The 26,573-nt window shown below is 34.3% G+C and overlaps 1 protein-coding gene and 1 long non-coding RNA gene across 4 annotated transcripts in view; one reads left to right on the top strand and one right to left on the bottom strand.

Moving 5' to 3' along the window:
* The window catches only part of FOXP2 (forkhead box P2), a 439,155-nt gene that overhangs the window by 175,779 nt on the left and 236,803 nt on the right, over positions 1-26,573 (top strand). The window lies entirely within an intron of this gene.
* On the bottom strand, positions 18,915-26,112 carry LOC121066776. Its single transcript, XR_005817948.1, has 3 exons — positions 26,089-26,112; positions 21,842-21,942; positions 18,915-19,260 (listed from the first exon to the last, which is right to left on the bottom strand). It is a non-coding gene; the product is annotated as an uncharacterized LOC121066776 (long non-coding RNA).

Below are 26,573 nucleotides of genomic sequence, written 5' to 3'. Positions count from 1 at the left end.
ACCCGATCTCATTGGGATCTACAGATCGATACCCTTTTGTGAAACTTCTCAGCATACTTCTACCTGCAAGGAAGTGTTAGGTCTAGCTCAGGGCCTGTTAGTCTGCTACCTGACATTCATTGCTGAAGACTTGACCATAAAAGACCTAATCAATCCACCTAGCGCTAGAGAAGACCTACTGAACTAATGTTTTTAATCTTCATAGAATCATAGAATCATTTATGTTGGAAAAGACTTCCAACAACCTAGCACTACCAAGTCTACCACTAAACCATGTCTCTAAACACTACATCTACGCATCTTTGGAATACCTGCAGGAATGGTGACTCAACTACTTCCCTGCGCAGCCTGTTCCAATGCCTCATAACCCTTTCAGTGAAGAAATTTTTCATAGTATCCAACATAAACTTCCCTTGGTACAACTTGAGGCCATTTCCTCTTCTGCTATCGCTTTGTTGCTTGGGAGGAGAGACCAACCCCCACCCAGCTACAACCTCCTTTAGGGTAGTTGTAGAGGGTGATAAGGTCTCCCCTGAGCTTCCTTTTCTCTAGGCTAAATAAACCCCAGTTCCCTCAGCTGCTCCTCATAAGACTTGTTCTCTAGACCCTTTATGAGCTTTGTTGCCCTTCTTTAGACAAACTCCAGCACCTCAATGTCCTTCTTGTAGTGATGAGCCCAACACTGAACCCAGTATTCGATGTGCAGCCTCACCAGAGCTGAGTCCAGAGGGACAATCACTTCCCTCGTCCTGCTGGCCACAGTACTTCTAATACAAGCCAAGATGTTGTTGGCCTTCTTGGCCATGCAATCACACTGCTGGCTCATATTCAGACGGCTGTCAACCAGTACCCCTAGGTCCCTCTCTGACTGTCAGCTTCCCAGCCACATTTCCCCCAACCTGTAGTGGTGCAAAGGGTTGTTGTGTCCCAAGTGCAGGGCCTGGCACTTAGCCTTCTTGAACCTCATACAGTCGGCCTTGGCCCATCAGTCCAGCCTATCCAGATCCCTCTGCAGAGCCTTCCTATCCTCAAGCAGATCAACAGTCCTGCCTAACTTGGTGTCATCTGCAAACTTACTGAGGTTGCACTAGATCCTCTCCTCCAGATCACTGAAGAGAACTGGCCCCAGTACTGAGCCCTGGGGCACAACACAAGTGACTGCCTTCCAACTGGATTTAACTCCATTCACCACAATGAGGTCTTCCTTGAGGTCTTTGTTTAAAACAGTAATTTCAGTGTTTACATTGACTGTCCTCAGCATTTTCCAATTTATTACAAGTTTCCAATCCTAATTCTGGCATTCACATTAATTTCCAGATCAGTAAGGGTGTTAGATAAGACTACTACTAACTGGATGTTGTGATACGTCAGTGAACTTCTTTTCTGTCCTCTTCTTTGTATTATGTATCATTAGTCTGGGTGTTCTTATCCTGTCAAATTCTGATCAATGTGAGAGTCCTGATATGCATAAAATGTTGCAGTAGGTTAAGATCCTACGAAAGTATTATTTCAGTATATTAGGCACTTTTACATATTCATAGTTTTAATCTTTATCGTATACTTGATTTTTCTACATTATTTTAAGTTCAATTATGTCTTTAGCATTCTATTTTTGATTAAGAGAGGTAGTATATGAAAGAGTCTTTTTGATCTTTTAATTATTAAAATACAAACTTGTGTTTTGGTGGACAAAAAGCTTAATATGAGCCAGCAGTGTGTACTTGCAGCCCAGAAAACCAACTGCATCCTGGGCTGCATCAACAGAGGCATGGCCAGCAGGTCAAGGGAGGTGATTGTCCCACTCTACTCTCCCCTTCTGATGCCCCACTTGGAGTACTGCATCCAGCTCTGGGGCCCGCAGCACAAGAAGGATGTCGACCCGGTAGAGCATGTTCAGAGGAGGGCTGCGAAGACAATCAGAGTGCTGGATCACCTCTCCTATGAAGAAAGGTTGGGAGAACTGGGGATGTTCAGCCTGAGGAAGAAAAAGCTCCATGGAGACCTCATAGCAGCTTTCCAGTACTTAAAAGGGAGCTTATAAAAAAGATGGAGAGTAATTTTTTACGTGGGCAGATAGTGATAGGACAAGGGAGAATGGTTTTAGCTCAAAGAGGGGAGAGATAGATTAGATATTAGGAGGAAATTCTTACTCAGAGTGTGGTGAGGCCCTGGAACAGGTTGCCCAGAGAAGTTTTGGATGCCCCATCCTTGGAGCTGTTCAAGGTCAGGTTGGATGGGGCCCTGGGCAACCTGATCTAGTGGGTGGCATCCCTGCCATGGCAGGGGGGTTGAACTAGGTGATCTTTAAGATCCCTTCCAACCCAAACTGTTTTGTGAGTCTATGATTCTATGATAAACCAGGTCATTTTGATATGATGTATTAGTTTGTTACCCAGTAGATATTTCAGTAGATAAAGGTATCCTGTGAATACAATGCCTTCAGTTTCAATAAAATAATAATATTCCTAGAAAAATTAGTTTTCCTACCTGGTCTTCTGATCTTCAGTAGATACTCATTTTCATTTTCAAATCATTCTATTTCCTTACTCAGAGGAGATCAAAATTTTACTATTTCTACTTCTTATTTTATTCTGTATGCTTAAATTTTCAAATTACATTCCTTTGCCTTGTAAATATGATACTTTTAGTGGATAATGTTACAGGCTACACCTCCTCTTATACTTTCTGAAATGGAAGGGTACAACTTCATCACTGTATTGTCTGACCTGGTATTGAAATAGAATTCCTTGTGACCTGATATCTAGAATGGTGTATCAATAAGAGTGGTAGCTGGGTCATCATGGAATCCCATAACCACCTAAAATAGCTGCATCTTTGTGTTGAAGGATAATGGTGACTGTTCTCTGGGGCTGGTTGTGGACTGGGATTGCAGGACAGTGTAGTAGGCAATCACATTTTGTATGGAAAGTCAGTTATTTTATTGAAGCTAAAGCCATTGCTTAACGGTGTTCTTCATCTAGGTGGCAAATCAGTTAAGATGGCCTGTTAGAGATTGAAGTGACTACTAAAGTTTTAAAATGCTGCTCTCCATAAACATTATGTAGTTAATTCCAGTGGAGTGTTTTTTCTTGCCTGAGTATCTCTAGATTGAAACTGCAGTCATTGTATCTTCAAGTGGTAAAGTGGAGAACTTTCTGTTTATCATATGCTTTTAACCTTCTTTTTGGGAACTTGAATAGACAAAGACTCCTGGAGTTCAATGTATAAGACATGCTTTCATGTTAAGGTTATCTGAATTGTCTTTTAAACTTTCCCAATTTACTGTGGACGTTTGAACTGGACACCATATTCTGCAATGGTTATATTATGTTGGGATTTTAAAAAGCATAACTGTCCTTTTCTCATTCTTTATATGATCAAGGGTCTTTGTCCGTTTGACCAGTGTGCCATGGGACTTCACTATGCATCGTAACTTCAAGTCTGTCATTATTTCTAAGATACTGTGTTTCATCCTTTGAATATGGACTTCTTTCTTGGTAGCTGGAAGTACAACTTCACGTATTTGTGGTAGGAGAAGTATTCATTTTCTTTATTTAGTGCCTTGTCATAGATTTCAAACATTTTGTTCTAGTGGTTGGCTCTCCTTGTTACCATTTGGTGTGTTGTCTGCAAACGTCATCAGTAATGAATCTGCATTTTCTGGGAGGTCATTGATAAAAATGTGAAATGGTACAGGACTGGTAACCTACCATGGCAGGTCTGTCTTAAAAATGCACCTAATATAACTCCCTGTTTGCAGTTACATTCTGAGACTTACAGATTTGCCTGTTTCTAATCCATTCTAATCCATAACATATTTTCAAAGTTAATTTTGTATCATTCTTGCTTTGAAGTCCAGGAGTGGTACTTTGCAAGCTAACACACAGAAAATATTTTTCTCTGAAATCAAGTCGGACAGTTTGCTTAAAACCAGGTGTAAGTGAAAGATCTCCATAGATTGTTGGTCTGAATATTGCATTTGAATGGTGATGAGTTTTTATTGCTAAAAGCAAGGTTACTCTAAAAATTCCTACCTTTTATATTTGAGAAGTATGACACTGTATTGATATATGATATAAAAAAGGAGGCAGTCTATTTCTAGAGCAAGTTATTTAAGACTTTACTTTTGAATAATTTTCTTAATTAAGAGGAACCTATCTTCTATAGTTAAGTTCATTGTAGCAGAATTTGATTTGTGTTATTGAAGGCATGTAATAAACTTGGCATATTTACTACACAACTTAAAAGATAGCATATATATCATGATCACAGTATATAATGCAATTTCTTGTGAGGTAAGTAGTGGAGAAATTTACACACACTTAATATTCTGTCTTTGAATTGAAGTCCATGGTTAAGTTCAGCTCCTGTTTTTTTATTATTATTTCTATTGTTGTATAATATAGTGTTTGTTTTATAATATAGTTTTTGTTTTGTTTTGCTTTTATTTTAAAGAGATGTTCTGTAATATGGAAACTTGTGGCAAAGTACATGGCTGGAAAATGTTCAGAGTTTTGTTTCCTGATATATGTGGTATCTGTAAATCCTGGTAGGCTTTTGCCTTGGTACTGATACAGGATTAATATAAAAGCAGCTCTATTCTTAGCTTGTATTTAATTCTCTGTATTGAGCTGTGGTACTATGCATTATTTCAACTCCATGTAGTGTTTCAAGTGTAAGCTAGAGTTTATTGCCAGGCGGCACGAATGAGGCGTATAAACGTTTTATGGACAACAGATGCAGATAAATGTAGGAATTTATCTCATGCATTGTATACTTATTTGGCTCAGAGATACAACCTTTAGTAATTCCTCTTTGCTGAGTGGCATTAGACAATTAAAAGCATATAAATTGCTACAAAAGTAATTACTGCAAAGAGAAATAATCATAACTTCCAAAACATAAAATACAAAGTTACTTCTTAAAAGCATTGAAATTGAGTAAACAGAAGAGTGAGGAGTAGCAGGGAAAAACAGCAACAACAACAACAAAACCACAACTGTCTTGTCTCCTGGTCTCCTATTCAATTAGTAGATTGCATTTTATTATTTATATTTTAATTTATGTATATATATATTTATATTTGTATTTATATAAGGGTTATCCCAGTTGCATGAGATTTTCAAAATACTGTTATTTTAAAAGTGAAATTAATAAGTAATATAGATAGAAATGAAGTTGGCCACTTGTTACCAATATATCCTCATCGACTTTCGAGGGCAAGATCGAACGTGTAACTTACTTTGCTTGGATGTACTTTCGCCTCAGACAATCTCCCTAGATAAAACAAACCTGCTGGAGCCCTTGGATTTATAACATAGTTACTCAAAGCCTGAGACTTAGCTCAGTTACAATGATCATATTCCGGCCACTGAAATCCACAGAGTTGTATCAGAGTCAGAGAGAAGAGAATCAAGTCCGTAAAGTACGTTGGCTGCGTTGTCTGGTGTTTGTTTCTTCCACTAAGTCTTTTCTTAGTTAAAGCTATTAGACTGAGGAAAATAGATGGGTATCACTTGGGAAGGACAGAAATTAAATAATATCCTCTGACACATTTTATTGGAATATAATGTCATGACATACAGTGCAAAGCCATGGTCATTCTTTTAAGGAATTGTGCTAGTAATACTGTGTAAAAATTCAGCCTAAGTATACATTTTCTGTTAAAGTGGGCTTAATATAATATTTTTGCAACAAGATTGCGTTCTTTTTTTTTTTTCTTTTCAGATTTCTGTAAAAACAAACTAAAGTGAAATTTGATAAACCTCAGCTCTGAAATTATTTTTAAACAAACTTTTGCTGGTGACAGCTTATTTTCTTAAGTAAGCAGATTCCATATGTGGTATTAAGTAAATCATTTTGTGATTTGATAGTGGCGTATTGGGGTGAGACATCCTGTAATGTAACTATGTCTGAAGTTATTTACTGTTTTTCCTCTGCCAAATTGTGATTGTTTAGTCTGCTAACACTTGTACTAAAGGTTTTTTTCTGAGTAGTGGTTAGCAGTTGTTTTCAAAGCAAATGTTAAATGTAAGAAGGCATTCCTCTAAAAAAAATTCCTGTTCTGGCAGAGGAACTTGATTTGTGTTCTTGTTCAGTGTTCCTTTACTGTTTTTAGTATGGCTGTTGAAATCTATACCTTATATGATCTCATTGTACTGCCTGCATTTCATTAATGAGTGACTCTGTTTAGGGCTTGGGGAGTGAAATATTTTTCATATGACACTACCCAATATGAGTGCAGTGCACCAGCTGCAAAAACCACAGACCATCTGATTTTGCGGCTTTTGAGGGTGTGAAAAGTTCAATTGCATATACTAGGGCTTATATCTGTATATTATACCATATGGAAACGGAACTACTGTAGACTTTAAAAAAAAAAAAGGGGAAAAAGAAACGTTCTTTAGTCATGGTTCAAATAAATATAAATATATATGTCTTGCAATATAGATAAATTAATGGTACTACATGGTAATAAAATAGTTTTTGGAAAGAATATAATGATGTGTATTACAAGTCTTGCTATGTAATGTTACTTTTAAAGAAAGATGGTGAATACAAAAGTTGTAAACTAAGTAAATAAGTTTGTCTTTTTGGTTATTAAAGCTTAATTTTGCTCCTGAAAGGAATAGCTTTTTAACTAGTTCATCAAGATAATATGTTTTTGATAGTTAAAGGTGTTTATATTTCCAAATTGAAACTCCTCCTATGCTTTCATTGTCTAGAAGGAGAGAAAGCAGTTCTTCAGAGTTTGGGTGGGCACTGTCCAGATTAATCAGAACGAAAGCAAAAAATACTTCCTATAATTCTATTTCAGTCATTATTTGGGAAGACTCAAGGTAGTTTTGAATTTACTAAGCCAAAACACAAACAGTCGTACTAGTTGTCACTCTTCTGTGGTTTCTTCCATAGAATCAAAGTACAAGCAGCTAGAAGTGGATCTGTGGAATAGTTTGTCAGGCATGTTTATAAATAGTTTGAGAATGCTCTTTTAAATGACTGAATTGAAGAAATAGAAAGAAATCAGAAGTATTTAACCATCTTAAATTCCATGGTCATTTTTTCTGTGTGCTCATAATTACACTAAGGGAGTTTATCATCAGTGGAACTGCATGCAAAAATAAATGCTTTCATGTAAAGCCCTAACAGGGATAAGCACCGGTATTCTGGTTGGGAATTGATCAGCTGGTGGTCACCAACTTTCATGCTATATATATAAAGTTAGCATAGTAGTTTGCAGCTTCTTTAAAGCAAAATTAATTTTCAGATTAATTTGAGAAGTGTGAGTGTGTGTTTTATGCAATAGGTTTGCTTAAGACATCAGAAAGGAAAAAGTTAAGAACTGTTAATGTTTCTTTTGAAAAAGCACCAATCTTGACTTATAAGCACATCTGTAATATTTTATTCACAAGTGTACCAGCAGTTTTGAGAAGCATTCTGAACTGTTCTCTAAAAGCAACAGAGAAGCAACCAGTAAATACTGTAACCTGTTGGTGAGAACCCCCAGTACACCACCCCACCACCTCTACTGCTTGGGTCATTCAGTCAAGGAACATAATAAATCTCATGATTTATATCCTAAATCAGTCAGTACTGAATAAGAAGTCCCAGATAGCAGAAATAATAGCAACCGGTACATGACCAGGTCCTAATCCAAATTTTGTTTGGTTAGGTCCAAATGATGAACAGTGTTGTAAAATGTCATTCCTTTCTGTAAAGAAAGTGAAAAAAGAATAAACATGAAATAGGGCTAAATTTGTCGTACACTTTATTCACTGTGACTCATCCTTTCAGCTCTCTATATAGTTCTGCCATCAGTAAGAAAGTGCTTTTTGTTGACAGTAAGCCTCAACAACAGGTCTCTCTGAACCACTGTCGAATGTCGCTTAACTGCTCACGATGGAGCAGCTATTCAGAGCATGGTTATAAAAACCATGACTGAGGATTGATTCCACTCATAATGAGGATCAGATGTAAGAGTAAGCGTATGAGTATTGTAGCAATACATATTGCCAACTGAGAAAGAAAGAAAACAGAAAAGAAAGCTTTTAGCTTTTGCGGTTTCAGTTAAAAAAATTTGTGATATTTAAATAGTTTCATGAAATCACAAGTTGGCCACCTCAAATTTTTATATTGGGCTTTTATGCATCAGGAGTGTTTTTTAATTATGTACTCTTTATTCTTTTTTATCTCCTTTTTGGGCTCTGACCCTTCTAGGGATTTAAATTTTAAATTTTTAAGCTGCAACCATGAGAACTGTAAAATTATATTAAAAAAAAAAAAGGAATTATTGTAAAATTTCTTGATTCCAACCACTGAAGCTTTCAGGAAAATATCAAACATTATGAGATTTGAAATAAAGCCCTACGTATCATATCCAAAGTTATGTTGTGAAAAGCAAGCACAGTATGAGTTAATGCACACCAGCAGGTGAAATGGTCTGGCTACTGAAACTGATGGGAGTCTTCTGCAGTTGAGTTCATCTGATCCTCAGTTTTATTCTCTTAATCCTTCTACTGTCAAATCCAGAGGTAATCTGCTTGTTTTACTTTCTTTTACTCTGCATCTCTATATGGGGTCTTTCCTCCATTTCATCAGCAGTGAGTCAGCTTAGTAGAGAGAGAGCTATCAATACTGAAAGAGACAGCATAGTTGTTAATAAATTTATGCAATCAAAATTATTCTTTGGTTTTAAATATGGAAGCTTGGGAGGTTGAAGGCCCTCAATAGGACACCCAAAGAAAGCAGTCAAAGTGTGTGAGGTGTACAAGGAAAAACAAGATGTTTGTAATAAAAGCGTAATTACAGATGGCATTTACAATGAACTATTATTCTTACCTTCATGAAATCCTGGTCTGATGGTATTACTGGGAATATTGTAGCTAGCTGTTATTCATTTAAATTTATACTACTACTCAATGTAATTTTTACCCCAGATTGGATCCGTACAGATTCAGAAAAACATCCTGAAATTTCGATATATCGTGTGCTAAGAGAATTGATAAAATACAGCATATGAATCTTATGTAGGCTTTAGGAGTAAGGTAGAAAACTAAAATGGTCATATTGGTCTTTGGTAAAAGAGGTATAATGCAAATAGTTAATGCATACATTTTGAATTATGTGAAATAAGTAATAATTTTTCAAGTTTTCCATATAATCAATCTCATTAAAAGTTGAGTAATGGAATTATGAATGGTATTTTTGTTCTTTGCCTTCTTTTTACTATTTATTCCCTAGCATTTTCATTCTTTATATTTGTATTTATTTATATTTATACATTATATATATATTACATGCTAAATAGTAGGGAAAAGTACGTAAAAAAAACTTCTGAAACTTCTGGGCATTAGAAAAAAAATCCTTATTTTTTGTCCTTTTTTTGTCTTTTTTTTTTTTTTTTTGGTCTTTATTTATCTAAGTGTGTAGAACATCATGATTTTAGAATTTCATAGACCTCTTTTAAGAGCAGTAGTGTTTGTTTGTATCTTTGGTTGAAAAATGTAACCTTTTCATTAAAAACACTTTATCCTTGTTTTTCATTTTGTTGGTTAATAAAGGACATGAAGTAAGAAATAAAGCAGTTAGGAACCTGTTTGTAATGTTAACTAAGATGAACTATAAATCGTATTTCCAGTAAAGTACACAATGCTTATACAAATCAAAAATTCTGAGTTCTGTTTTTGAATGGTCAGAGGATAGTAATTACTATGAGTCCACATATGAAGGTCAGCAATTTGGTTGTACTTTATTATCCACTCTTCTGTATTAAAACCAAATAAATTTAAAATAACAGGTTTGCTAAGTTCAAGTTAGTATTTCATAGGTGCACATCAGACTAAAACTGTACAAGCTGAAGTCCTTCAGCTAATGCTTTCCTTCAAATATTTTATTTTATGAACTTAATGCCGCATTAACTTCTAGATAATCTTATCTTCATGAGGCATTCACAATCTTATCCCATACAGGTGAATAATCTAGTAGCACCTTAGTATAAATTGATTTGTTTTGTGATCAGATGTTATTTACTACTCTTAAGCTACCCATTTTTGTTCTAGGAGAATAAACAAAATTAAAAGAAACATCAATACCATTGCCAAACTACTTCTCGTTCTTCTCGTTCTTCTCGTTCTTCTCGTTCTCCTTCTCGTTCTTCTCCTTCTCCTTCTCCTTCTCCTTCTCCTTCTCCTTCTCCTTCTCCTTCTCCTTCTCCTTCTCCTTCTCCTTCTCCTTCTCCTTCTCCTTCTCCTTCTCCTTCTCCTTCTCCTTCTCCTTCTCCTTCTCCTTCTTTTTTTGATGTAATTTTGATATTATCACTTTAATTTTGGCTTGTATCAGACATGCACTTTAGAGGCGCATCTTCTGATCATCTCTACTACTGTGTTTTGGTTTACAATGCAGAGCCATCTTGGCTTTTTTAAGTTAGATGCCTTTAAGTAAGTGTAAATTGGAAGAAGCTCTTCAAGAGTATATCAGATGGTTTCCATCCTTGTCACTTAAGCTGTTGGATCAGACTGAAGTAAAATCTGCCAAAGGATATGTAAAGTGGATGATGAACTTGCTATATGGGTTGTCTACTTTTTTAAAATAAATGTCGTTTATGAAAATATCAGTGACTGCTTAAAAGATATTTTTCATGAAGCGGAGACTTTCTTCTGGTGTATTCATGGAATAACAGCAGTTTCTATTTCAGCCAAAGTAATGCATTTATTGCAAGTAACTCTGCTTTTAAGGATCTTTGTTAAGGTTATAAAATAATGCTCAAAAATCCAGTAATGCAGTTAGTGTAGTCCTAATTCAGGCTTTCTGTGTGTGCAAACTGCGATTCAGTCTTTGGATCAGCTGATCACATCTTATAGAGTTCTTCAGGATTCCTTGCTTTGTTCTGAATGTATAGTGCCCATTTCATAAGAAGCTACCCAGTATTTTGTTTTAGTATCAGAAAAGCGTGACAGTTTCCCTTGTCTATGGTATATCATTCAGAGTGTTCTTTTCTACATTACTGTTTGCTGTAGTTTGTGCTTTTCAAACATTACCAGGGTCATTGTCCTGTTCATTTGAGGGATGCACTGGTATTATCCCTGTTCTACAAAAATCAAATAAAGACAGAGGAACCTGTGATCTAATTTTATGGAGTACTCAGTGGGACACAAACTTTGTCCAGAACACTGCTTTCACTGACATCCTGTCATGTCAAGCACATCAGACTGATGAGTAGACCCCTGAAAAATAGAAGCATAAATTTATGTCAGTCTGAGGATCGGTTTTAACACGTTGGTATTATTTAACTCTCATTTATAACCTGAGATCTGATATTTAGTGGTCATTAGTCATATCTGTGTCTGTCATCACGTAGATGAAGTTGGGATAGCTTTTAGCATCTACATATCACCTTATGCTTATCTGTATCAAAAATGGTTCTCTTTTCTGTTGTCTAGTTACTGAGTCTTATGATTTACTGTAGTTTCAACACTGGACCCAATCTTAAAATCACAAGTAGCTCAATACAATTTAATTTTATTCATCTTACTGAGGCTTTCCTTACCTTTTATTTTCCAGTTTTTATCCAATTATTTGTCCGTACTTTAATCTTCTCTTCTATCCTATGGAAGACCAATTTGTTTGTGTCTTTAGTAAAGGTTGTAGTTTGGTACTGTTTGACAGCATCACTCATATCAGTGATTTAACTGGTGAGTCAATGGGCATTTTCTTTAGGCTGACCTGGATGCTCTGTTGCCTCTTCTAATATGAGTTGAGTAGCTATCCCCTGACAGTAACTAGAGCTTCCAGGTCTATTTACCCCTCTTGAGTAAGAGCAGTTCCATGTAGATACCTAAATTTAGGTGTCTTTATTTTGACCTAGCTTCCACTTTATTTATTAAATAAGATAAAAGATCCCAGTGATGTTTATTTCAAGCAACTTATCCGAGCATGTACAGACTTCCATTTTTTCATTTTTTAGAATTTAATTTACTTTGTATAGACTTTCAGGTTTGTGTGGATTTCCCCACAAAATTCTTAGCAGTCATGGTCATGGATGAACTAAAATTTTTAAATGTTCCAGTTGAACTGAAATCAGTTATTTTGCTGACAGAATTAAAATAAATATTGAGTTTGAACTCAATTAAAAATGTTTTCTGTGACCCTCAAATGTCTGATTTGTTTTCTTTCAAAGTCCTGAAAAAATAAATTAATTGGTACACCCCATATTTAATGGTGAACAGGAGTTATTAAGTAATTTTAACTTAGATACATAGATAATTTTAACAGACTTTTGTCTGTCTAGGAATTCCATCTTTTTGCCAAAAAGCATGGTTGAATAGAAAGCTTCCTTTTGTCTGTTCACATTTTAAATGTTAATTAGCTTTCGAGCTCTATTAAATTCATACATAACTATTTGGGTTTATCATTTCTTTTTAGACAGATAGCAAAAATACTACTATATATGTACTTTAAACTTCAGTATACAAAGGATAGTTAAACAAATGGACAAGAAATATATTAATAGATATTAATTAAAAAACAGAAGAATCTTGAAGAATGTGATATTAAGTCAAATACCACCCAAATGGAAAAGTGTTGTAGAAGGAGGGCAATTTATCAGAAACGAATATCGGAAGCTGACTGTTTAAGACCTAAGACTGGATTAATCTCCCCTAACTTCAGATGCCCATAGTGTAGATGTCTTTATCTTAAAAAGTGAACTAGATTCCTGCTGTAGTCATTGGGAAGAAAGACTCACTGAGAGGGAAGGACTCATCTAATCTGACAGATCATTCCAGATTGTCTGGAATGATACCTCTCAGGAGGCAGAATTACTTTATTTTAATGATTTTTTTTTTTTAAATTATTAATCACTTTTCATCTTGTAACTGTTGTGAACATGTATGTTATTGTATTTTCTGATCTTATTTAGAAATTTGTTTAACTTGATGCATAATTTATCTAAAAACTACATAAAACAGTACACTTGCATAGTTGGTTGAAAATGAACATATAAATGCTCAAATAATTTAGCTTTCAATCTTTGCATTTGAGTTGGAGCTACATTTCATAACCAACTAAAAATCTAAGTGGAAAAATGTACTTAGATGCATAGTGGCATATAGGTGGGGTTTATTAATTGAGCTAATTTGTATCTAAAATACTAGGTTAATCTTATTTGTTATGCTTATAATGCTTGTAAATCAGAAAATAATTGCCTAATTGTAAATTACATATTGGTTAAAGCCCCTGTGTGATTTCAAAGTAAGACTATGTTTAGATTTGCATAGTGTACCCTTTCTACGGAGAAAATGTACATTTCTTCTAGACTGTGGAATGAATGTTTCTGACACATGCTCACAGCATGCTGAGTTAGAATTTTAATGAGTGATTTTTATTTGAAAATATATCTTTTTTTTTTACTCTTTTTCTCTCAGATGTTTTCGCAAGTTATTGTTATTTGCAAAATAAGAACAAATGGTACTTTTAATTCTAGTGCGAAAATTTAAACTAAACATAAACATTTATGAATGTATGAATGTCTACTTTTTAGAATGATCTATAAACTACACAAATCACATCTCTGGAAAGAATATTTTGCTTGCAGATAGACCAGTAAGAACTTCTATACTGTTTCTCTCTCTCTCTCTCTCTCTTTTTTTTTTTAAAGTAAAAATGAAATTACTGTCAAATGTGAGTTCCTTTATCAATTCTGTTGTTGTGGATTACATGGAAAATAGGTTTGTTTTTCAAAGTGTACATTGATCTTTAACAATGCCAAATTAAACGCTCAAAAAGTCTGCATAGCATTGTATATTTTTTGCATTGTGGTTAAAGAAAATCCACAATTTTTATCAAATTTTATCTCTTCACAATGTACCAAATTTTGTACTGATTGGTAATTTCAGTATGATTGAAGAAAAGAGTAAAGAACAACAACAACAAAAATCTGCACGCTAATAACTTTTACTTGACAACCAAGAATGTAATACCAATGTTACTGCCAATTAATATAAGTGCAACTATCAGTCCATAAAATGTGTTTTCTATAAAAATTAAATTCTAAGTATTCATTCAGTCTTCTGATTTAGGAATGAAATTTTGCAAGGTACATGATTTCTGATGATAAATTTAATGCTTAGTCCAAGTGAAAGTACTTTTTTTTCCAGATGATTCATGAGGAATTCCATTGATAATCCCATTAATACCATGGTGTTCCTAATTAATAATTTATGTAATGAATGTATGCTATGAGACTAACCAGGGAACATAACGGAATCAGGGTAGTTCCGTAACAACCCAGTATGTATCAAAATATGCCAGCAGCAGATAGAGAATATAGGAACAGATAGAGGTGTTGGGATTATGGTGTCTCAGGGAATGTAGAAGAATGTGGGTGCTGTGGCTGTGCTGGACTAGATTGGATGTTGGGAGTTTGGGATCATTCATGGAAGACATTGAGAACAAGCACTAAAATATACTTTGACTTAAAATTTAAATGTAAATTAAAAACAAGCAAGAAAAAAACAAACAAAACAACACTTGAAAGCATCTATCAGTGCTCATATCTGGCTGAAAATGAGACTGTTTCTGGTTTTCACAAAAGCAACTGGAAATCAGATGCCTAAATTCAGCATGTCTATGACCGCAAATACTATGTCCTCAGATAACCAATTGGGTTAATGTTCTTACAGTCTGTATGCACTCCCATCCCATTAGTGAAGTTGCTCAAAACTGAAAACTTCAGTGATGCTGGCAAAGCTCGGTGTTTCACTCATATCTAAACAGGTATTTCTCTGCTCAAGTTTGTGAGGAAGCAAACCCAGCAGAGTCTATACCAATAGACCTAACACATGTTGGTAATGTTAACTGTCCATGAAAGAGAAGGAAGAGCAGAAATTATGTGTCTTGTCTTAAATAGTAGTTAGAGAACAAACAGAAGAAATGTACGTCTAGAGTAGGTCTTCTGTAGTCTTTCCCAGTCTGAATGAATTTATTAATACATTTCTAGCTCTTGGGAAAAGTAACATATTATTCACCCAGAAGTTGAATTTGTAGGAAACATTTTTTTTTTTTTAAAGGTAGTATTTTGCATTGTATAATTAATTCATACTGTAACACAGTGATTAAAACTGTTTTTGACTCCTGCCTCAGCAGCATATGTTTAATAAGTGGCTTTGAATGAAATATGTGAGCAGTCCTTGAAGTGGAGACCTGAAGTCAGGTATCCTTTTCCTCAGACAAATATTCTGGTAACTAGTCTAGTGTCTTGCTTGTTGTTATCAGCCAACTTTTTTTGTTTGTTTGTTTATTTTTTTCTCTGTTTTAGCAGGAAAAATAAATGTAATTTTAGATTATAAATTATGAGGTGTGTTGTTATTCCTGTGTTTCTGCCAACATAAGGTTTTGTCTTCCAGTTTCAGAAATACTTGCAGTTACATTTTTAGGTTTATCCTTACCATATTACACAGCCTTTGGAAGGACCTATATGGCAGGTGGGGGATCATTAACAAATGGAAAAGTGAACTTCTCTGTAATGGAATAGCAAACCTCATACTTGGTAGTTTCTGTGTGTATCTGGATGTTTATTGAGATGTCTGTAAATGAGACTTCTTAGTCACCTCTTTAAAATGGGATTGCCCTGATATATTTAAAAGTGTAAAATTTTTGTTTAAAGAAAATAAGTGAATGTTTTTCCTTTGATAAATGGTGGTTCAGTTCAGTTCAACTTTGTGTGAGAGTTCTCTTTAGTTGTGTTAGTTTGTATTTCTACTGCAGTTGTTTTCTGAATGTGATGCTGCTTTTTCTATCAAGCTTTATTAAAGTGCTTATGTCTTGCCTTTATCTTGTCAGTTGCACTTTTTTAACATCAAAATTTTATAAATGAAGCATTTTGTATTTATTTTGCATCAAGTTTAATTATAGAGAAAATTGGAAGAGGTCTATAAATGCACGGAAAGATAAAATTCTTTAGAAATTACTCATGTTTATTGGACACATAAGAAAAATCTATTATAAATTTGTTACAAACATTATTTGCTAGTAAAACTGCTATTTAACAAACAAAGTTATATATTTTTGGTTGTTTAGATTAAGTGATTGGTCTAATGTTATTGCTTCTGGTATACTTCTTTCAATATTTTGGGAAAAAGTATAGCACCTCCAGGCTTATTTTTCTCTGCTTTTTCTTCTAACTACTTGTATGAACCAATTGAATTACTAAGTATCCACACTGGAAAAAAAAAAAAAAAAAAAAAAAAAAAAAAAAAAAAAAAAAAAAGGAAAGTATTTTTCCCTTCCTGAAAGGCTGATGGTTTAAAAATCTGATTAGCACTTCACTGAAGTTTGGTTCTAATTTTTTATTTGGTGATTTCTAATGAATTGCTGGTTTGATTTTTTTTTTTCAAATTTTGTTTAATGAATCTTTTGTTGATTTATGTCAATGGCATATAGCAAGTCCATATTTAAAAATAGTTACAGTGAAATTTTAAATCTATTTTAAATGCTTCATTTAAAATTTTAGATCTGTGTTTAGTAAAATACATTATTCTTCTTGTTCTCGTTAGAGTGTTAATCACTGTGAATTTTATCTTTATTAGCAGGATAAATGTACACATAATTAGAGGTGGTTACAAATAAACATACATTTCCCTTTTGAGATCTCTACACTTAAAGTTCTGAATAGTTTCTGTAAACCTGCAGCACGTTTTTATTCAGAACCTTTTGATAATAAAAAGAAAAGAGACTTGAAAATCTGTAGAGTTCTGTAGGGAATTTTTCCCTATTGTTGTATGGAATTTGTATCTGAGGATCTCATAGTGAGCATAACATAATCAGTAAGGAATCTACACTTTTCAGAGAAAAAAAGGCTAAAGGCAAAATTTGTGAGTATTTAAAATACACTCTAAAATAATTTCAGATAACAATCTCATGTGGTTAATTTGACATTATCCAACTTTCTTGAGATAAATGTAACCACTTAAAAAATCTCAAATATTAATTTGCAAATGTGCAAGGGTTTAACAAGTTTTCTTACACAGTTCTATTAATGTGAATATATCTACAGTAAGGTGAACAGGTATTCTCATTTACCTGGGGAGTGTATTTCTGGATACACTGTTTGCTGTTAGGTTTATAATAATCAGTCCATTGCACATTAGTGTGCTCACCCAGTTGAATTAAAAGATAGATATTAACTTCTCAAATGCACCCAAAAGTTTTTAAGAGACAACTTTTAGTGAAAGAAGAGAATTTTGAGTGAAGAATGTACAAGTGAAGTGGAAGCTCCACATATACTCCACAGTATTTATCTTAGAGCAGTGAAGTCTCTGCAAGCTTTATGATAAATCAGTTTCCCAATATCACCAATGCGTATTTTAGATATTTTAGAGGGTCTCAGCCCCTCTACAGAACTGCATAGGTAAAGTGCTTTGAAACCCTCATCTCACGTTCCTTCCTGCTCCCCTTCCCTTAATAAATAAATAAATAAATAAATAAATAAATAAATTGATAGAAGATTTCACTCACTGCTTTTTCAGAGTGTATTGTGCCTTCAGCTTGTGGCCTCAGCATCAGCCAAAAGTTGAACTCTTCTTCAGGCTCTGCAAGCCCCCAGAACTAGTGTCCTGTACCTGCAATATGGATTTCTTCCCAAACCTGGTAGAATAAGATTTCCTTCAGCTTTTGAGTTCTTGTCTATTGAATCTGTACTTAAAGAAGGGGAAGAAAATGTAGCAGTGTAATTTTGTGCAGTGTAATACAAACATGAGGTAAAATGGGTGAAGATGAAAAGACTTCCTAAAGAAGTGGGTTTTAAAAAGGATTTTAAAAAGGAATTTGAAGTACAGGTTTTACTTGGCAGATAAGAGAAATGGAAGGCTTAGCCAGTGAGAATATGAGTGAGGAATGTGTTTATGTGTATTCATTTTAAAATCTGACTATCCTAATCAGCATCTGCCACAAAACTAATATTTGACTGCTTGTTTTTTTTTTCCTCTTTTATTTTTATTTTGTTTGTTTCTTTGTTTTCTGAGGAGGAGATAGAGGTAGTGGAAAGTGGAATTGAATTGCCAAATTTCATCACAGTGGTATAATAGTGTTCTTCTAAACCAAAACTGCCTTTTTTTGTGTGTGTGTATGTGTGTGTGTGTGATCAGACCATGTCATTCAGAATAAATATTCAGGAACTGAAAGGCATTTGTGTTAGCCTACCAAACCAACTAATCTGCAGCAGGAGAAAAAAAAAAAAAAAAGAGTTATTTTTAGATTGGTTTCCTAACAAACTTACATCGCTTACATCCTTCCCCTATTTCAGACAGAGACTAGAAAGTAGAAATCCCCAAACTATAGTGATCTAACATTTGTGTTGATAAAGAAAGTATTGGGTAGGTAAGAAAACCAAGCTGAATTTATGCTTGTTAACTATTCTTAGCTGTTCTTTTTGTCCCATACTACATGGGCATTCAGCAGCAAGACAACATGTCTGTATAGAAGCCATGAAAGAACATGATGACTCTCGCCCAGCTGGTAGATAGTTGATGTAGAAGAGGACTGGGAGAACTCTTTCATGGAAGGGAATAGAAAGGATAGGAAATAAGAAAGAATTAGGGAAGAGATTTAATTATTAAAGAATTGAAGCAATTGCATGGGGAAACTTCAAGACTGTTTCTGAAGGAATCTGAGCTTTGGTAGTTTTGCTTCTTGTGGATAAACTTGGCTTTTTCATCAACAGTCTGTACATTTTATCTCTGTTTGAACATTAATCAGCTAAATAATGTGCATTCTTTTTTTTTTTTTTTTTCTTGGATAGATCTGTCTGTCTGTTTATATGCCTATATATCCCTAGCATATTCTGGTAAGTAGCAAAGATGAAATTCTTCTGTTGCTGAAAGGAGAGACTCAGTCTTGTGTTTTCTTTAGGTTCTTTTAGCATTTCTCCCTCCCTCCTTCTGAGCACATGAAAACTAATTAAGTTTTCCTTTTTATCTTCGTAAAATATGTTTCCTTCTAAAGTTGCAGTAAGAAGCGTATGTATAAAAATCTTTCATAACCTGTGTTGCCTTTCTGAGCCTCAGTAATGCAACGAGGCAGCCAGTGTCATTGAGACACGGCTGGGCTGTAATAAATGGGGTAGTCCAATCCTCTTATGGTTACTGCTCAGAACTACTTTGCTGAAGTAAAGAAACTGAATTCTTAAGTGTAGAGAAACTGGTAATACAGTCTAGATTTGACTACTGTTGAACTTTCCGGTTGTAGATTTACTCTGAGCACTGCCTCCTGTGGAGAAAAATAGAAGATGGGATTATTAAGTAACTAAAAGCCATTTCTTTTTGTTTAATTTTCTTTTCTCTGTGTCCTCGAGAACTCCTGGCACATACGTGTCAAAACCAAATTACTGTCCATGAGAATTGTTTCAGACCTTTCTAAAGTCAATCTTACTTATATGTGTTGCAAAGAATAACTTGCCTTACAGTGTGAAGTTGTAAACCTACACGTTTCTCTATCTGTATCTACTTGCCTGTTCTTGGTCACCATGAAATACGAGCATGCAGTAAATGGTCAAGTTAACGTGGGTTTCTCTTGTCTTTTGTGGTGTACTGTGTGACAAGTGTTTGACCTGCAATACCACTTAGATGTACAAAAGTCTATGGGGCCAGATGAGATCCACCCAAAGGTAAGGAAGGAGTTGGCAGAAGTGCTCACCAAGTCGCTTTCCCTCATTTATCAACAGTCCTGGCTGATAAGGAAATCCTGAGGAAATGGCCTGAAGTTACACCAGTAGAAGTTTACGTTGGATACTAGGAAAAATTTCTTCACTGAAAGGGTTATGAGGCATTGGAACAGGCTGCCCAGGGAAGTAGTTGAGTCACCATTCTTGCAGGTATTCCAAAGATGTGTAGATGTAGTGTTTAGAGACATGGTTTAGTGGTAGACTTGGTAGTGCTAGGTTGTTGGTTGGACTTGATCTTAGGGGTCTTTTCAAACCTAGATGATTCTATGATTCTAAGTCTAGCAACCTGGTCCTACAAACTTACTTGTGATCACTGCACAATGCAGGTCTCAGAACGTCCTTAAAGATTTTGTGTATTCCTTGAGACTGTAACTTCACTTGAAAAGTGACATCTCTTTTAGAAAGATATCAAAGCTTCTTATAAAGATTTGAAAAATAGATAATCTACCATATCTGTCATCAGTTGGTGGTAATAGATTATTTATTTTCATTGTATGGAAATAAAGAAATGTGACTTTTACATGAACACATTCAGTCAAGTTAATAGCTTTCAACTGTTGGATTCCAAAATGCTCTCTTTTCCACTAAATGAAACTGCTGACTGCTCTTCTTGCTTTATACATACTTGCAGTTGATAAGCAAGTTCTCTCTTAACCCTTTGTTCTATAAATGAACTAAATTATAGTTTTAGCATTTTTGTTGGAGAGGTACATTTTAGCTGTGTATGCTCAGATGAGTTATATTGAGGAAGATGGGCCCATCCGTTTGATTGATATTTCCCATTGTATTAAGGCTGGGGTCGTCTGAAAAAAAAATAAATCTCTGATTTACAATGAAAGTAATAAATTTGGGACAATAAAAGTTCTTCAGAGAACCTACATTGTCTGACAATTTTCCACTTACAGTTTTCAAGATCTGTGTATTTAAACAGTTTTAATCCATGCAATGTAGAATATTGATTTTGTATGGTGCTTGAAAATGTCATGCAAGATTAAATCTTATAGCAATCTAAGTGTACTATGACAATACAAGTTAATGTTATTAACCAAACTTGTTATAGCATAAAAAATGGTATCAAGTTTAGTTGACAAGACTTACAAATGAATGAATTATGCTATCATTTCTTAATTATTTACTGCTCACCCTTTCCAGAATTTATACTGGCGTGATGTCAGCCTGATTGTAGTTTCTCAGGTTTGATCTTCATGAACACTAGTGCCGCATTAAGTTTTCTTGATTCTCTTGATCTTGTAGAGTATTCCAGGATTTGTTAAAAATCCACATTAATGTTTCAGTGTATTCCTTTTGCTTTAATTGCTCTCCAATGGGTTAATACTTTGGGGGTATACATTCTCTCTCTGGATTTTTATAAAATGACCTGCTTTTTCCCAAATTGAGATTTACTAAATGCTTATTCCTTTGCAAATAGATTTCTAAGAATTGGTTATTATTTTCTTAAGCCTTTATGATTGTAGATATTTATTGACACCTTATGATTTTCTTCTTCATACACCTTTCTTTGCTGATAACTTCCCCTTTTGGGATCTGGCTGGAGTATGGCGTGGAGGCTGGACTTACTGCAATGGACCTTTGTCTTCTTAAATATCAGATATGAAGTATAAAGTGTGCACATCATGTTAATGACTACGTCCAGCTTCATTATGTGAGCTTGTCCAATCCAGAGCATATAGATATTTCCCAGAAAGTATGGTTAGGACTGGGTTCCCTGAGGTTAAGTGAAGCAGTAGCAGGAAAAGCCATGATTTAACCAGCCTTCTGCTGACAGTAACTCAGGTTTTGTTAGTAAACTTTCCAGTTTGGGATTGTAATTATGCTTCCAGCTGCTTGTTAAGTGCCATGTCACAGTAACGCCAAAAAATGTCTCTTTACCTTGTCTTCTGCTTTTTGGTTGGTAAGGAATTTAAGGCTGTCAGACATGGATGCATCATTAGCATAAGGGATATCACTGTAAATATTGATCTGTGTTACTGTCAGTCTCCTTAGCTGGGCTACACCTTAGATCTGTTAGAGGGGAAGAAATTTTGCCAGCCTACTTAGTAAGATGAACATCCAGCAGTGAGAATGTCATCCCTTTCACTGGTGAGCCCTGTCTGTCTTCTGCCGCACCTTAGAGTTTGTGGTGGCCCACCGTCCTGACCTGAGAGGCCTTTTTTCCTCAGAAATAGCCATGTGTTGAGATCAGCAGAATGGCTGAATGGAGGAATTGCCTGTAAAATAGAACAGAGGGTTTCTGAGAGAAGTCTTTTGATTCTGAAATGTATTTAAAATTCCCTTTGTTGTTGCAAAGTGTGTCAGACTCCAGTTACCCAAATTCACAGTTTTAAGGGCAGACCAGAAGCTCTGAGCAGATATTTGTATGCTGAGATTTGTTTGTGTGATCAGTTAGTCATTTCTGGGTGAGAAGAGATGTCATTTTAATTATGGTTTATTTTGATTTCTGATCAGCTTTTTGATACCATACTGATGGTAGAAGAAAATACCCTGTTGGTATTTGGTAATAATTTCCAGAAGTAATTTTATTTGGCAAAGGCATATGCAATCCAGGATACTGAGTACAATTTATTTTAGGTATGATATACACATAAGAAAAATAAGGCTGACGTCACTGAAAATAATGTTATTTCTTCAAAGTTGCTGAATATTATAAGTGAAATGCTTAGTAATTTTCATCCTGGATTTGGTTGTTTAGTTTATCATGGAATTTTTAAATTAAGGTGATTTGAGGATTAGTGGAATAGTTTTATAAGATGCAGTACAGACCATATTATACAGTTGAAAAGGCAAAGTCTCTAGACGTGTAACAACTTATCTGATGAACTACTTGTATTGCCTTACCTAACATGCTTACTACTAGTGATTGCTTACATTTTGTATCTCATATAATCATTTTCATTAATTTACCCTTGAGAGTATGGCAAATAATCAGTAAGCACTAATTATTCTGAAAATGGTGAGTTGAATTAATTTTATTATGCAGAGAAGAGTTTCAAAGATACAAAATGTTAGCAAAGAAATGCTTGATGATTAGTATGAAAAGACAAAACTGTTCTGAAATATAGAGTTATGCATTTCATTATTTGGTATTTTAAAATGAAGAATTATATTGTGCCATACTACCTCTAAATGATACTCTGGAGTACTTACTGAACACCATGTTCAATGTTTTTTTGAATAAAGCAGAAGACTGCTTTAAATTTTTGTGCCTAATTAATTTGTGTATATCAAAATGTTATCTTCAGAATAGTTAAATTAGAAGTATTCAATTGATTCCTGCTAGAATAATGTTCTTTTAAACATATTCAAGTTCTTAATTCTAATACCTGAAGTATTACATGAACATTTAACACTAAACTTCTGTGTTGAAGATGTGTCCTGAGAGCTATGGAACATTTAATTCTTCTGGGCTTGTTGGAAATTAAACCTCTGTAATTTTAATTGTGTAAACTTTTACATTAAAATTACTTCTGTGTTTCCAGAAGGTGTGTCTCTTCAGACTTTCTTAATGACCATTTGAGATGTGAGGGTCTGTGACAATACCATTTACCAAGAGATTTAGCTGTTGCAATCTAATTTTTGCAGTATACAGTAAGTCTAATATTTAAAATGGATTTTGAAAAATAATTATTTTTAAAAGCTGTACTTTTGTATAGCATGTGTACATATAAAGTTTTTTGACTACACTGTATGGCTGGAGCCCAACTTTTTTGGGTCACTTGTATATCCTCTCTTAATAAGTTAAAAGATTAGGTACTGATTATGATACTGTCATTCCTATGTAAGCAAGCATATTTTAGAAGCAGAAAGCGTGTTACTTATCAGAAAGATATTTCATTAGTTTTAGATTTTTTAAATTATTATTTTATAAATTGGAGCATTGACAATGTAATAATTTTACAATCTAATTGCTTTCACCTGTTAAAATAAGTAAAATGCATGGTGGTGGAAAATGTGTGTACATTAGAATGGAAAATAGTTGAACACATATCCTGCAGTATAGGACTTTCTTTATTTCTTTTTTTTTTCTTTTTTTTTTTTTTCTTCTTCTTTTTTTTTTTTTTTCCCCACAGAAGTATCTGTTTTGTACTGCTACATCTTCTAAAAAGTCTGTGTGGCTTTTGAAAACCCACGATTCTGCAGTGTACAATATTTCATGGTAGCAGCTACTGCAGAGTAATGAGGCATGGTAGCAGCTGGTATTGGTTTATTTCAGAAGCTTTGTGTCTGATTCTATTAGCCTACCTACAGATGTAAATGCTTTTTCCAGTGTATGATCTAAACATTGAACAAATAATTCATAATTTTAAAATAGTTAAAGGATAATTTTTGCATTTTGTTTGAAGTTTATTGTGGGATAAATTGTGAAGTAATTGTGAGTTGCTACTAAAACTAAAGCAATTCTTAACCAAGCAAAAGAACAGGAACTTTTATAGAAAAAGATGAATGTTTGTCACTGAACCCTACTGAATCTAAACAAAGAAAGAGATTACCTAATAGTCTTGCAATGCATTTGAAGTACAGTCTGCTATTTGTTTGGGGAGTTGAATGGAATATATGTCTTAAAATATTTCAACAGCAGTAGTGGAGTTTTTCAGTGGATAGATCCACACATTACTAAATTATTGTATCTCCTAATCAGGACTCATTATTATACTGTAAGACAAAAATAATTCAGGCTTTTTTCTATTTGCCTGTGATGCATTTTAGAGCTAATTTGTACTAATGATGAATGGCCTTATGGGCAATACTGTGCTGTTTTGCGTTCTGATTTTCTACCCAGCTGGGTTAGTTAAGTGAATAATAGCACAATTGTTAAAATTTAATTCACATTTTAGTTGTGAAAAAAACTCGGTTTCAGAGAGTTTCCAGACTTGTTATTACAACAATCAAAACAAATTTCACAAAACATTTTTTTTCCCTATGCGTAAAATAAGTAATAACAGATAAGAGTTTAAAATATTATACTTTTCATAAGCTGAAAAAAAAGTGTAATTTAGATGTTCCAATTATGTAGTTATTATCTCGAGGTTTGTTTATTTATTTATTTAAATAACTTGTAGACATTAAATGGAGACAATAGTTGGGGTCTAATATTTTTTATGCGTTAGTACAACTTGTATATGATACATATATGATGTAATGTTTAAAGTCATTATAATATGTTTTTCCTTTAATTTAGCTATTACTGTTTATCTATTATTACCAGTCTGAAAGCTGTTTTTCAAAAAAGGTATATTTTAATAAAAAAGATATATTTTTCTCAATTCATATTAATTGCATGTGTTGATTAATGAAATAAGGAATACATGGTCTAAGATTTAAAATTTAAATTCACATGTTTTTGTTTTGGAATATATATGCTTACTGCTTTAAGAAAGAATATGTATTTTCAGTTTTTCAGATATGCTATTCAAAGTAACTAGTTTTAATATAGAAATGGCTCATTTTATAGAGCTGGATATACAGCATGCATGCCTGTGATAGCAGGAGGTTTGAAGGTGCAGAAAATCCTTATTACCCTATGTCCATAACACTCTGAATTTAGGTTAATAAATTATTATTTCAAATTATTAGTATTAGGAATTAGGAATGTCCTTGCTTATTTTTGGTAAAAAGTGACAAAATAACTTTTTCAACTTGATTAAAAAAACAGTTACAAATATGCTTAGAATTAAATGTTTAAGCAGACTGTTGAATGAGGACATTGTCAAGCAGTTATATGCACTATTAAATTTAGTTTTGAATTTGAATATGGTCAGAGTACAATATAAACTCCACTAAAACAGAAAATCAGGAATTATCAACAGCTTCAGTTCAAGGGGTGAAACAGAGTCATTTTCCGCAGAGTTTTGTTCAGGTTGCTGTACCCAACTAGCACTTGCGACAGCTTAAATTTCTCACTGTAATGTGGTGTTTGTGGGCTTTGTGGCCTGTAGTTTAAAACTCGTAGTCCTAAGTCTGGTCATCCAGTGATGATTGGCTCTGGCCTCATTCTACTGTAGGTGGTTTCTATAAATTCTCTCAGGCTTTATGACAAAAATTGTTCATAAAGTAATTGGGAGATTTCCTCAGAGCACTCTACATCAAAGGATGCTTAATTGTCCTGGCCATGCAAGAAGAAAAACAAGATGTGAAGTGCTCAGTTTAATTAGGCCACAACTTTATTAACTCAACTGGGAGCACTACCCGGCAATAAATGCAGGTCATTGTTCTTTCCTGATCATTGCTGTTTTTGGAGGACTGCTGTTCACTTCCCTTTTCCAACCTCAGAGGTGGGACCTCATGATTCTTCCCTTTACAAGTGCTAAGTTTGAGGGATATGTGAAAGAGGCATTCTTCCCTTTTACACCACATACCTGGAGTCATGCAGCTTTCCCTTGCCTGTCCAGTAATTTTCTCCTGACTCCTTGTTTAAAACAATTAATTCTGCAAAAGAAATCCAGTTCAGAAAACTGTTAACTAATACTCAGTTTAGCAAGCATGTTACTACAGTAATATAAATATGAAGTATGAAGATGGGCATCAAAAATTCTCCTACTTATTTGTGCTGTTTTCTGCAGTGTTACTTAAAACAAGTACTTTGCTGCTCTTCTGTAAGACCCTATATAAGCAATTTAAGTGATTTTATACATGGCAATGCATCTGCATCTCCAGTGAAGACTGCTTTGCAACAGAGTGCATTGCAGTGTATGAGCTGAGTTTCTCCAGGCATAGACAACTATGCCATTGATGCCTCTGGGAAGAATACAGCTCATCTGATACACTCAGCTGGTACAAAGTAGCTGTGTGGGACTTGGGAATTCAGCTTCTCTGGTTGGCTTGTATTAAATGTATCATCAAG

Source organism: Cygnus olor, chromosome 1 (assembly GCF_009769625.2).
Source record: "Cygnus olor isolate bCygOlo1 chromosome 1, bCygOlo1.pri.v2, whole genome shotgun sequence".
Lineage (NCBI taxonomy): Eukaryota > Metazoa > Chordata > Aves > Anseriformes > Anatidae > Cygnus > Cygnus olor.
Note: the sequence above shows the minus strand (reverse complement) of the source record. Positions and strands in the feature narration are given on the sequence as shown.